This window comes from Gorilla gorilla, chromosome 9, assembly GCF_029281585.2.
Source record: "Gorilla gorilla gorilla isolate KB3781 chromosome 9, NHGRI_mGorGor1-v2.1_pri, whole genome shotgun sequence".
Classification (NCBI taxonomy): Eukaryota; Metazoa; Chordata; class Mammalia; order Primates; family Hominidae; genus Gorilla; species Gorilla gorilla.
In genome coordinates, this window is record NC_073233.2 from 63,358,682 (window position 1) to 63,373,275 (window position 14,594).

A 14,594-nucleotide genomic window follows, 5' to 3' on the forward strand; every position below is an offset into this window, starting at 1 on the left:
CACCTAATCTATAATCTGAGAAATACAGAGATGAAAAAGGCCATGAGAAAAGTTTGGTACCAAATATCATTTTCAGAAGAAAAACAGCTGATTTGTCCTACTCAGTGTACTAAAGAACTTTATGCAGCAGGAAAAGTGTACATGTCCCCAACGACTGCTGTTAGGTTATAAATTTTTTCCTTTTCTAGTTTAAAATTTTACTGTGGTAAAATATGTATAACATAAATTTACCATTTTAATCGTTTAAGTGTATAGTTCAGTGGCTTTACATTCATGTTGTGGTTCAACCATCATCACCATCCAGCTCCAGAACTTTTTCTTCTTTCCAAACTAAACCTCTCTGCTCTTTAACACTAACTCTCCAATGCCCCTCCCCCCAGTTTCTGGCAATGACTATTCTCCTTTTTGTCTCTATACATTTTTTATTAATACATAATAATGGTACATATTTATGACCTACACGTGATATGTTGATACATGCAGACAATGTGTAATGATCAAAGCAGGGTATTTATGATTTCCGTCACCTCAAATATTTATTATTTCTTTGTGTTGGGAGCATTTTAATTCTTCTCCTCCAGCTATTTTGAAATATACAATAATTAAATTATTGTTACCTGCAGTCATCCTACTGTGACACCAAACACTAGAATGTATTTCTCTGAATCTTTTTCAGTCTTTACGTACTAATATATATCACCATTTCCATTTATAAATTCCAGTTTTGTGACTTACTGGGAAAGATTCGGTTGTGTCCAAAATTATATCTAAAACTCTCTTGGATAGTCTCATCCACTCCTAATTTTCTACAAGTTGTTTCATCACGAATGAATGATGTCTTTAATCAAATTATTTTTCTGGATCTATTGAGATGGCAACATTTAGTTTCCTTCTTCCCTTTAATCTGTTAAGGTGGTGAATTATATTGATTTATTTTCCAGTGTTAACTCAGCTTTAGCTTTTCTAGGACGAACACAACACGAAACATACATTGATACCGAAACTAGACAAGGACAATTTAAGAAGAACAAATTTCAAACCAATTTGTCTCATAGACATAGAAGAAAATATCCTAAGACACATTCTTGGATAAAAAAACAAGCAATATATAAAATGATACTATACCATGACTGAGTCAGGTTTTAAATCTTTGAATCCAATTCATTCACTTATAATTGTCAGAAATGGACTGAAGTGTATCAGCAAAATAACAATTTCACAAGTGTATCTGAAATTGGGAAGAGTATATATATTTTGAAATTATTCTGGGCTAGAGGAATGCTGTCTATGTCATATAGAGTAAGCAATTCTGAGGCTGACGGTGTATTTCAAAAATAATCTGCATCTGAAATTTGCACATGGAAACTCGAAAACCTTTCTAGCATTCTGTAAGAATGAAGTAGACTGAAAATGGTTTTCAGATATTAAAAAAATAGTATTTTTATTATTGAGCTTTACTTCCGGAGAAGATAGTCAACTAAATCTTACATGATGGGCACTCTAATATAAACTATGTAATGAAAAAGTACACAGGGAATTTTGCTTAAAACGTGGAAAATAAAAGATGGTCAAATCTGTCCTCTGTGAGCTGCAAAAACCACTTCTCCATTATCCTTTTAAAGCATCACTGGGGCCAGGCGCAGTGGCTCATGCCTGTAATCCCAGCTACTCGGGAGGCTGAGGCAGGAGAATCGCTTGAACCTGGGAGGCAGTGGTTGCAGTGAGCCGAGATCGTGCCACTGCACTCCAGCCTGGGTGACACAGCGAGACTCTGTCTCAAAAAAAAAAAAAAAAAAAAAAAACAGTAATACACACAAAAGAGAAGGAAAAGGAGAGAAAAAGAAGTCAATTTATAGCAAATTTATATTGAAGGAGTATATACATCATAATTGGGACAAGTCACCAATAAAGAAATGAATATCGTGTTAGGTTTTACCACTTCTCTAATACCAAGTATTAGAAAACATTATAGCAATGTCTACAGTTTTCTAGAGAAAAAAGGTTGAGAACGATAAACTTTATTTCTAGTCTTACTGTCTTTAATAAGTGTAGGAAATAAAATGACATCTTCACATTTGTTTGGCTTCATAATATACACTACCTACATGTCGTTTTGAATAAAAATTCCAAAAAGTATTTTTACTGATTAACATTCACCATCTTTGTTCATATCATGCTTGATGAGTTTAAGTCATTCCTCATTTTTGTGTCATAGCCTACTTATGTTTACACTGATCCCTCAAATTCTACTATAAATGTTGAAACTTTTCTAATGCAACCAGCCTCTAAGAAACCTTTAATTCCCACTTTGATGGTGTTAGCAAGTAAAAGGAATTACTTATTTTATAGTTATATTTCAAATTTGGCCAATATACTATTGGCACAGGAATTTCATTAAAATTTTGCATGTCATCATTCAGACAGTAATTCCTTAAGCAATATATTTTCTACCAAGAACTTAATGCACAGGGAAATATTTTTTTAATATTATTTAAAAATTGAGGAATAAAAAATTCATTATATGAAAGTATAAAATACATACAATAAACAAATTTGCAAAAATTCAAAGATCAAATATTATATTAAAACATTCTAAAATATTGGATGTAATTATTATTAGAAAGAGAAAAAGATAAATTTTTTATTTGTATTTTTCAAGAGTAGTACTACTGTGATAACTAGAAAAGTAGCTTAAAAATGCATGTACAGTATGAACCAATTTTGTTTTATCAATGTGCACACATATACCTTAATAATGTTTGCATCAAACTAGAGGGAGAATATATTTTATATGCATTTTTTAATTCCCTTTTTTTTAAAAAAAGCCAACATAGAAGGATAAATGTAGATTTTTTTTCATTGGAGAAAGGAGAATTCATTTGAGCAAATGAATGAGAAAGTAAGTCTGCAAAGTTACCAATGCAAGGGCCCCAAATCAGAGCTTGAAGAGTATATGTAGGGCCAGAGAAGGGGACGATCAGAAGGGATCTCATGGAAAGACCTCTGTGTGTTTAGAAGAGAAATAATTGTGGAAATGCTACATAGACTGGAGGAGACATCCAGAATAAAAGTGTAGTAATGTTTGAAAAAAGATGACCTTAGGAGTGTTGAAAATAGACTAGACAAAAATAAAATACCTAGAATGACTTTCAAATTAATTCTTTGGAGTCAAATCAAACCCCATAACCTGCCCTAGGCAGCTTCAATGCCTTGGATATGGATTTAGAATTGTCTGACATGTTTTTCACTTCTACAAATTATTAAATATCTCACATAAAGACTTCAGAAGAAAAAAGAAGAGACAGAGAGAATTACAGTGGAAGTATCCCTGTAACTGTCACATGAATCAAGAAGCAGACTACTCTCATGATCTCCAAAGCCACTCGACATCCTTTCTGGCCTCACTCCTTCCCTTCTCCTGGAATTAACAATTTTCCTGACTTTTACAATTTCTTTCTGACCTCACAACTTTAGGCAAAGTATGTATCTTATCTGTGATGGCATTTTTCTCATGGGTAAAATAAGGACACTCTTAGAGCCCATCCCATCAGGTCACTGGGAAGATTAAACCAGAGTGCTTAGGATATGGTGCCTAATAAATACTCAACATGCATTTGCCATGGTTTCTTCTGCTCACATAGCACATGGAAGTCAGCTCTAACATTATATATAGAGTTAGAAGAAGAAAGAAAGGAAAGAAAGAAATATGAAAATGATGTAAGGGCTTGAGAAAAAATTAAAACATGTTCTTTTAAAAAATTAAAATATGTTCTATATTTTTCCAAATTCTTTTAATGGAAGTTTTACATATCCACACAAAAGAATACTAAAGTTTGTTTGTTTATATTTTTCTGAAATTCTACCTAGCACTTGTAAACAAACTAAAACCTATTATAGTTCTCTCAGAGAACACAATATATACATTTTTTGAGGGAAGATGAAGACCATTATCTACCATAAAAGCCTGAGATGTCCATCTCCCTTCAGTCAATTTATGGATATTATGGAAATCATAAGTCCTTCAGTTAAAAAAGTTCTTTTTTTTCCATCAGAAAACTCCTTATATAAAATGCAAGAGAGTTCAGTCATTGGAGCCCCTGAGACTATATGATTGAGATTCCTAAATCACATGCAAAGATAATTGTAGCTTGCATACTATTTATAATCCAGATTCTATCCTAGCTGCAGCAAGCCTGCCAACTTGAATCTAAAGGAAATGGACTTGGTGAGCTTACCATTTCAGAAAGTAAATTCAAACAACTTTCAAGGAATAACCAATGCTCTAGAATGAAAGGAACACAGTTTTAAAATTTATATTTTAAGTATTTAGTTAATCATATGAGTCTGGACATCTCTAGAAATAATTTTAGTGATGCATATATAGATTGTGTTTTGCCTTATTTGGATATTCAAATTATTCCACTTACCTTCAAACTGTTGCTCTGAGCATACAAATTCCCATTGTAACAGCTGTCAGTTATCTCTAAAATGATACACTGTTGTTTCCATGAATTGCTAATAGACTGAGCTAAGTAAAATATGGCATTCAAGAAGCTGAAATGAAATAATCTAAATAACAGGAGAATGAACAGAATTTCAATGAGGACAGAGAGAAAACACTGGAAAGGAAGGAACAGGAATGGATTTACAACAATTGAAGCAGAACAATTGAATCAGAGCTACTGATGGTTAGTGTACAATCGAAACAATTACAACATATGTGGTAAATTATTTTCCCTTTTCTATTATCCTGCCTAACTGCGTGGTCTTTGTTGCATATATTTTTGTCTCCTTTTTATAGAACACAGACTGACTGTCAGTTAAATTTAAATATAGCCATCCTCTCAGAATTTGATAGATCTTTTTTTTTTAGCTTAGGGCAGCAATACATTCAAATAGTTGCCCAATGAGGATGTAACATGATATCCTAAAGGGATAGATAGCGATAGAGAATGATGCTTAACTGGGTAGCAAATTTCAAATAAAAAAATACAGTGGTAGAATTTCTGGTAGAATGTCAACAAAATATTGATCAAGAAAAAGCAGGATTCACAGGTTACAAAGAGAACATATGGACATAAAGATGGGAACAGTAAACACTGGGAAGTACTAGAGGGGGCAAGGCTTGAAAAACTACCTATTGAGTATTATGCTCACGACCTGGGTGACAGGATCATTCGTACCTGAAAGCTCTGCATCACAAAGCGAACACACATAACAAACCTGCACGTGTACCATTGAATCTAAAATGAAAGTTTTTTTAAAAAAAGGAAATGAGAAGACCCTAACTGAAAGGACATGTAAGATCACTGCAATAACCACTACCATAATCATTATTCCTCATTCTTCTAAAGAAAAAAAAAAGTCCACCCAAGAATTAACCAGTCAGATACCCTAGGAAGGTCACTAAACAATCAAATGGAAATAACTCAAAATTGGGTCTGTGTGTACGTTATCCTATTTACTTTGTTGCCTGCCCTTGTTGCCTGTAATTAATGTATGGTAATGAATTTTAATTATTGAATAATTTATTTATATAATATTTTAAGTCATTGAAGTTATTTATTTTAATAATTCGACAAGTATTTGCTGATTGTGTAAATGAATGGTAGCCTGTATTTCATAAGAGACAAACAAAAATAAAAGTCTTGGAAATAATTATTTATGGAGTGGCAAAGATGGACTTATTGACAATTTCATGCACTTTATCTAGTTAATTACCTCAATATAACTGGAAATAAATTACTCATCAGCAGTATACTCATTAGTAATACAACAATCTGAGAAAAAAGTATTACATACCCCAAATTACACAGATCATGGAGGGGTGAGTAGAATTCAAATTTAAATTTGTGCAAGCACTTCTTAATATTTCAAGACAGAACATAAAACAGTCTCTGTCCTTGAGGGATTTAGGATCATGAAAATCAAGGATGCATAGAGTTTACTTTGGCATACATTAAAAATTGAAATGTTTGAGTCATTGAGAACCTCTATTTTAAACAATAACAGTATGAAATATTTATTGATTACATGTTATATATTAAGTCTATATTTTATAGACTTAGAGAGTTTGGTTTAATTTATTATCTCATTTTGTCATCTGCCTATCAAAATTATAAGGGCTTATAGCTCAAGGCCAATAGCTCTGGAGGTCATCTGATTTGCACAGAAGAATAAAGTAATTATGAAACGAGTAGAGAATTTTATATTAAATCTGTTCTACTGTTTTGGTTCTACATCTTTTATGTATGAGCTTAGGCTCTGGATTCAACAAAATCTGATTTCAAGTTCTGATTTGCTGCATACTAGTTTGATAATCTGTATATACTTTTTCAGGAAAACCTTAATTAATTTTTACATTTCTAAAATATTATTACTCTTGGATGTCCATCAAACTGAGCATAATAGCATAGTCATCTGCATAGTGTTTTTTTCTTTTCAAAGTTCAACATATATCTTTAAATTTAAAACTTTGAACTATCTGATTTATATGAGGATAAATTATGTCTCAAATTTTACAGTGTGGAAGGAAATGAAATGAAGAGTACACATTTAGAATTGATGGCTGAGTCAAGAATAGAAACGTGATGTCAACTCAAACTCTAAAATTAAGAAGCTAGAAATATAGATGGTAGTAGATATACAGTTAACCACATGTGCATGAGGAAGTTGAAGATAAAGGGAGGATTGATAACATGGGAAATAAAGCCTTAGCTTTGGCCTTAAGAATGGAGCAACTGGAGAGTCAAACAGGTATTTAGAAATATTGTTAGTTCAAAGGTCAGACAATATCTAGTTAGTAGAAAACTTAATTTCATGTACATAAATGAAGATAGAATAATTGTTTGACTTTGCCCTGATACTCTAACAATCTTAGTTTCTTGAGAGACGTTAGTTCATGTATGAACCATAATTTTTATTTAGGTTTTTTGAGAAAAACAATTCAGGTGGGTTTTTTTGTCTCCATGCCCATGATTAAAATAATGGATTTGTTTATGCCTATTGATATGAACCAATAAATAATGAATTGTCAAAGCCAGTCACTTAAATATTATTTTAAAATGAAAATATCCTCTTTATAGTAAAGAAATTTTCCCACCTGTAAGTATATTACATGCCGACAGTATAATTGGAGGCATATAAGAACAATTACTTTTCAATGGCTAATTCTAAATCTTGGAATTGCACCTTAAATAAATTCAGTTGTTTGAAGGCCTCATTTTTGTTATGATATATTTTTAAAATTAATTTGGAGAATGGCACAGTTAACAATCTCTAAAAGAAGAGGTGAGCAGGAAATTTAAGAGTTAATGGACAAAAAAGACAGCTACAAGATTATGGCAGAGGAAAGAGCTCAAATTTTAAGCAAAAATGATAATACTAATGATATTTAGGGTCAAATTTATAGTAAAGACAATTAGACTATTTGGTTAAAAATTCTGTTATTTTACCAACAGTTTTGAGACTTAAACTAAATTACCAGGAGCTCTGGTCAACCCCAACTACATTGCCTAGATTTTCATAGAACAAATCCTATTGATTTAATATTTGCAGATTCATGAGGATGTTCAAACTTTATTCACTCTATATTTGACTTTTAGTTAAAATTTCTTCCATTTAGAACTAGGGGATTTGACTAAGGGACCTCAAAGTTTTCTTATTGCTTAAATAATTTTATAATCCTAAAATGTTATTTTCTTCATGGGAATCAAATTAACTGGACTGTACTCTTGATGACTGCTAGAGTATTGATTTGGTAACTCTAGCGTTTAAATAAAAAATTCAGACGTTAATAGTCTCTGGTTAATAAAGATTTATTTTGGCTTCACAACCATTTTGTGATAATGTCCAGGCCAATTTCCTCATTTATAAATGAGATAACTTTAACTCAGAGAAATGAAGTGATTTGTATCCAAATTCACACACTGTAATATAATTAGGTAACAGAATCCAGGTTCTATTGAAAGTGTGTCTGCACATAAACCTTTTCTCATAAACTTCCAAAAAAACTTTGTATCTGGATTTATTCAATGTGAGGACTTTTCATGGATTTTGACAAGAAGCATTAGTTGGACAAAATAGGGAATAGAAATACAGATTCCAATTCAAGAAACAGAAAAAATTGACTTAAAAATATACAAAGTCAAGAGCAAAACCATCCAGGTAAAGCTGCCTTCTGCTCCTCTATGTTAGTTTTAACTGCTGCTTTATTCTGTGGCTTATTTAAGTCTATGATTCTAACTGAAGTGCCTACAGAAATAAACCTATTTCTGTTATAAAGGATCAGCATTTTAGTGTCAAAATCAAAAATAAGGAAAGGGAAAGCAAGCAATCCAAGTTTACTATAACCAATTGCATGAGCTTCTTGCTGAGAGTTTTTTATTTTTCACTTTGTGAATATATGTATATATATATATGTAATTATGTTAATCCTTAATTTGGTTTTCTACATCGCTCTAAAACGATTTGAGGTATAACATACTTTCCACCACATATTTCACAGTTAAACTTTACATTTGTAAAAAAATAAATATTCATGACATACTTTCATCTGTAACCAAATTTGAGTTTATAAGGATTCATGACCACATTCTTTGTGAGAAGTTAATTGTGTATTGGGAAATGTTTGGCAATGAATAATGATTCTTTAACCATGTTTAAAATGGATTGAACACATTTATTTAAACATTTTTTTAAATTGACTGATTGAATGCATTCATTTTATCAATGTTATAATGTCCCAAAAATGACTTCTAGAAATCCTCATGATACTAATTAGAAAAAGAAAATATTTGTATTAAATATCAGTTTTCATTGTCTGAAATTCTGTAATCATATCCCTTAAACATAGTTGCATAATATTAGTATTATCATCAATACTCTCCATGACATTTCTGACACTGACTTATGCTTAATGTCCTTTCAGGTGGCTTTTATGCATTCTGTCTGCACTGGTTCATGGAAAATAGGAATATTGTCACTGTCTTTATTCTCCCAGGACTTTCTCAAAACAAGAACATTGAAGTTTTTTGGTTTGTATTATTTGTATTTTGCTACATTGCTATTTGGATGGAAAACTTCATCATAATGATTTCTATCACGTACATTTAGCTAATTGACAAACCCATGTATTTCTTCCTTAATTACCTCTCACTCTCAGATCTTTGCTACATATCCACTGTGGCCCCCAAGCTAACGATTGACCTACTAACAGAAAGGAAGATCGTTTCCTATAATAACTGCATGATACAGCTATTTATCATTCACTTCCTTGGAGGCATTGAGATCTTCATCCTCAAAGCAATGGCCTATGACCACTACATGGCCATCTGCAAGCCCCTGCACTACACCATCATCACGACCAAGCAAAGCTGTAACACCATCATCATAGCTTGTTGTACTGGGGGATTTATACACTCTGCCAGTCAGTTTCTTCTTACCATCTTCTTACCGTTCTGTGGTCTTAATGAGATAGATCACTACTTCTGCTATGGGTATCCTCTGCTGAAGTTGGCTCGCACTGATATATACAGAATTGGTCTCTTGGTAATTGTTAATTCAGGCCTGATTTCTTTGTTGACTTTTGTGATTTTGATGGTGTCTTATTATTTGATATTATCCACCATCAGGGTTTACCCTGCTGAGAGTCGTACCAAAGCTCTTTCAACCTGTAGCTCTCACATAATAGTTGTGGTCCTATTCTTTGTGCCTGCCCTCTTCATTTACATCAGACCAGCCATAACTTTTCCAGAAGATAAAGTGTTTGTTCTCTTCTGTACCATCATTGCTCCCATGTTCAGTCCTCTGATCTACACGCTGAGAAAGGTGGAGAGGAAGAACGCTGTAAGGAAAATGTGGTGTCATCAATTGCTTCTGGCAAGGAAGTAACTTGTATGAAAGGCATTTTAGAATTTCATTTTAATGCCTAAATATCAGCCTTAGAATTAATATAATACAAAAGCATATATGGTGCATGCAAGAGCCAGCTACAGATAAAAGCTCAGTATCTCCAGCATTTGCTCAGACCTCTTCTGCTTGGGCAATTTTTATTATTTTATTTTAATGCTTATTCCTCCTTTATTCTTCTCACATACCTGCCTCAAGTTCTCCTTGATTTGACATTTTATTTAGAATGTTTAATGAAGTCTAGTCTCCCATCCTCTTGATGTTTAATTTTATTCTAAGGGGAAATTGAATAAATTTATTCTATTTTATTATATTAGACAGAAACTAATGGAAACCCATGCAGTAAAGGAGAAATATACTCCTATTCCCAGCATCTCAGATGAAAGTATATAAATGTAGATTTTTCAGCTCAAGATAATAGGTAAATGAGTGGAACATTTAAGTCCTTTAGCTACTCAACATTTATAAACACACTTCTCTACAGTAAGTCCTCACTTAACATCATTGGTAAGTTCTTGGAAACTGCCAGTCTAAATGAAATGACATATAATGAGACATATTATATGGCATTTCATATAATATGAAATTACAACTTCATATTCTCTCAAATATTCTATGACATATTTCTGGTCTTAACACCCACCAAATTTCTAAATAAAGACCAAAACACTTCTAATATTAAATATTGAAATAAATGTGAGCCGTACATACATTTAGGAAAGGTTAATAAGCACAAGTAAGATCATTATTTGCCCAGTGATGGAGATTCAGATTCATAGGTAGCTGAAGCCTTTCCAGGCAGCTCAGGGTGCAAGGTGGGAACCACTCTGCGTAGGACTCCGTCCCGTCACAGGACACACGCACATGCAGACCCACACTCACTCCTCCTGGGACCTTGTAGACATGCTGGTTCACCAAAGCAGCATTGCTTGGGATGTGGGAGGAAGCCAGAGAAAATCCATGCACACATGGGGAGACCATACAAACTCCACACAGACAGTGGCCCTGGCCGGGAATTGAGTTTTTTTTTTTTTTTTTTTCTCATCAACCTTATAACAAGATGAGATTTAATGAAACAATGCTATTCGAGGACCAGCTGTATATTTTGGAAACTCCTTTAGAAAATAACACCTCTATGCTGCCATTGAGTAAGGTGCTTCTGCAAAGGTAGTCTCACTCTCCTTCTCCCCCCAAAACATAATATCCCAACCATTCTGGATAATGTTATATTTCAATGTCAGTTTATCTTCCAGTCCAGGTTATTATAATTCCTTTGAAATGATCTGTAATCCAAAGGATACATTGTAAAATCAACGACCTAAAACACTAAATATAAAATAATAAGAAAAAAGAGAGGACAAAATTTGTAATATATATATTTATATATATAAAAACACACACATATGTGAAAAATATACATTGCTACAATAGTCGTTGTTTCTGTAACTGGTCATGAGATTTTAGTCAATATTCACACCTTTATTTCTTACACTTCTCTTTTCTTTGACTTCAGGCTAAACTTCGGCTGACCTGGGTTCATTTTTACTAGGATAAACCAAATCTTGGTTCTTGAAATTCCGAATCCTTAATGGCCTTACCAGTTTTTTGTTGTTGCTTTATTTCTTCATGAAGTTTTTCTGCTAGTTATGGATATGTTAAAAGGTCCCTTAAAGAATCTCCAGAATTCCAGATATTGGTCATTCTTGCCTCCATTGTGGCCAATACCAATCTCCCTTGTCCCCAGTACCAGTCACTCCAGCCCCATTTTTCTCTGTTTGTTCATTAAAGCCATGATGTGGCCAAATTATCCAGCTGACAATTTCTCTAATTCAATAAAGTAATTGCTGTGTTTCTTGATAAAAGCACAACATCTGTGTAACTAAGACATAACCACCTGAATTGAAAAATACTGGGACAGAAAGCAAACATTCTGGGTTTTAGGGCAACAAACCCATTTACAGTAAATAATAAAAGGAGGTACTGCCATGTACATCCTTTGATTTCCGTAACTGTTTATTTTTGTTCTTCTTATTATTTTTTTAAGCCAAGGAAGAAACAATATCCTATTTTGGCCAATATATCCTTCAGGAGAACCTCCAACTTTTCACTTCGTTGTCTCTGAATTAACACTTGAATGTTCAGTAAGACATTTCACCAGGGTATCAAACCAGTTACTTCAAAGTAGTGGGGTATGTATTAGTTTTCTAGGGCTGCCATAACAAAGTAACACAGGCCTGTTGGCTGACACAACAGAACATCATTTTCCAGTCAGTTCTGAAGTTTGGAAGCCCAAGATCAAGGTGTCCCTTGGTCAGGTTTTTCCAGAGGTCTTTCTCGTTGGCTTTGCAGAGGCCTGCTTATCACTGTGTCCTCACATGGCTCTTTCTCTGTGGGGTCACATCCCTGGTGCTACTTGTGTCCATCCAAATTTTCACTTCTTAAAAAGACACAAATCAGATTCAGTTAAGGTCTACCCTAATTTTTACTTCATTACCTCTCATTTTCACTTAATTACCTCTTTAAGAGCTTACCTCCAAATATACATTCTGAGGTACTGGAAGTTAGGGCTTCGACATGTGAGTTTTAAGGGCGCACAATACTGATAGGAAAATAATATTCCATGTCCATATGTTTGGTTACTGTATGGCTCAGGAGGCCAATTTAAGGATTTGAACTGCCACTAAGAATGGCTATTTCAGCTAGGGATTTAGGAACTATGGAAATAAACAGGACAGTGAGTGTGCATATCCATTGGGGTCACTAAAAGATGGACTTGGGCAGCACTAAATCTACAAAAACAATTTTAAAGAAATATACCTAAACCATAAAGGTGCAGAATGGTTGAAAAGAAAGGGTAAATAGCTATTGTGCAAGTACTAACTAAGGAAAGATGGTATTTGTATTAATGATCAGGTATATGTGCCAATAGTACTGAGGAAATTTCAATACACTAGGAATTTATGAAAATTCTAAGTTCATATCAACCTAGAAGTTTATAGATTTGATGGGATCTCATGGACATATACAGCTCACTTGAACCAGAGACTCTAGAGTACACATTTCATTTAAGTACACACAAGTTACTTTAAAAAATACTACATGCTATGCTATCAGCATGCTATGCTATCAGCTCAAATTTCAAATCTGTATTACACTAACTTTGTGACATAATGCAACAGCTGATGACAATGCAAATAAAGTAAATATCTGCAGTAATTAGATAAGTATTTTAAATAAATTAAAATTTAAAAACATACATTAAAACACCTTAGTTGGTAAAACAAATCATAATAGAAATCAATTAATTCTTAGACCTTAAAGAGAACAACCATGCTACCTGTTTAAGCTTATGCAGGCTTCTGTTTTGAGATAAAATGTTTAACTTGTATCTAGAAGTCCTTTACATAGAAATATCCCCTAGAAAAGCAGAGCATATGGTGGGGGTAAAAGGCCTGTGTGAGAACATAAGAGAGATACTGAGGCTGATGTTTGGTGCCCCCTTTTGTCCTTTATTTTATTTTATTTTTCCAGGCTGGTCTCAAAATCCTGAGCTCAGGTCGCCCTCCTCGGCCTCCCAAAGTTCTGGAGTTACAGGTGTGAGCCACTGCACTTGGCCCCTTTTTTCCTTGAGTAAAGATGATTTTCAGCAGCAACCAGGAGGAAGAGAGACTAAACATAACCAATGTTGGCAATAGAGTGGAGCAACTAGGAAGCGCCACTGGCGGATTCTAAATTTATATAACCAGCAAACGACTTCAGAAGAAAATTGACTAAAATTGAGCATACAGTTTCCACATCCCAGAATTCCACTACTAGTCACAAACATACATATGTATACAAACATCCATACAAATGTATGTTCACCAAAAGAGACGAAATTCAGAAAGAATTATTTGAAATAGTCATAAACTCTTAATAATATGTCCATCAAAAGTAGAATGAATAAATAGATGATAGCATATTTACACAACAGGAAGGAGCAATGAAATAAAAGAACACTGGCCGGGCGCGGTGGCTCACGCCTGTAATTCCAACACTTTGGGAGGCTGAGCCGGGTGGATCACAAGCTCAGGAGTTCGAGACCACTCTGGCTAACACAGTGAAACCTCGTCGCTACTGAAAATACAAAAAATTAGCCGAGCGTGGTGGCGGGCGCCTGCAGTCCAAGCTACTTGGGAGATTGAGGCAGGAGAATGGCGTGAACCCGGGAGGCAGAGCTTGCAGTAAGCCGAGATCGGGCCACTGCACTCCATTCTGGGCGAAAGAGTGGGACTCTGTCTAAAAAATAAAAAAGAACACTGCTGCACAAGATATGCAAAATATCACAAATATATTCTTAAGTAAAAGAAGACTGACCAAAGGAGTAGATAGTATATGACTTAATCTGCATAGTGTTGATAATAGGCAAAATTAATCTGTGGTAACAGAAGTCAACATAGTAATTATATTTGGGATTTGGAGGATGAGTGTCTTCAGGGTTGTTGCCATGTACTTTTGCGTAGTTTGGATGTTGATGATATGGGAATATTCCTTATTTGAAAACTCAGAGTGTAATTTATGATTGTGCATTTTTCTATATGTAGATTAAACTTTAATGAAAGCCTTTTAGAATAAAAATATTTAAGTAATTGATAAATTACTGTGGCATTGAAGGAAAATTTAAAACATTAAATAGCTACACTGGA

At 33.8% G+C, this 14,594-nt stretch overlaps 1 pseudogene; it reads left to right on the top strand.

Moving 5' to 3' along the window:
* The first annotated feature begins 8,961 nt into the window (after positions 1–8,961).
* LOC101131882 (olfactory receptor 4P4-like) lies at positions 8,962–9,891 on the top strand (annotated as a pseudogene).
* Positions 9,892–14,594: the final 4,703 nt, after the last annotated feature.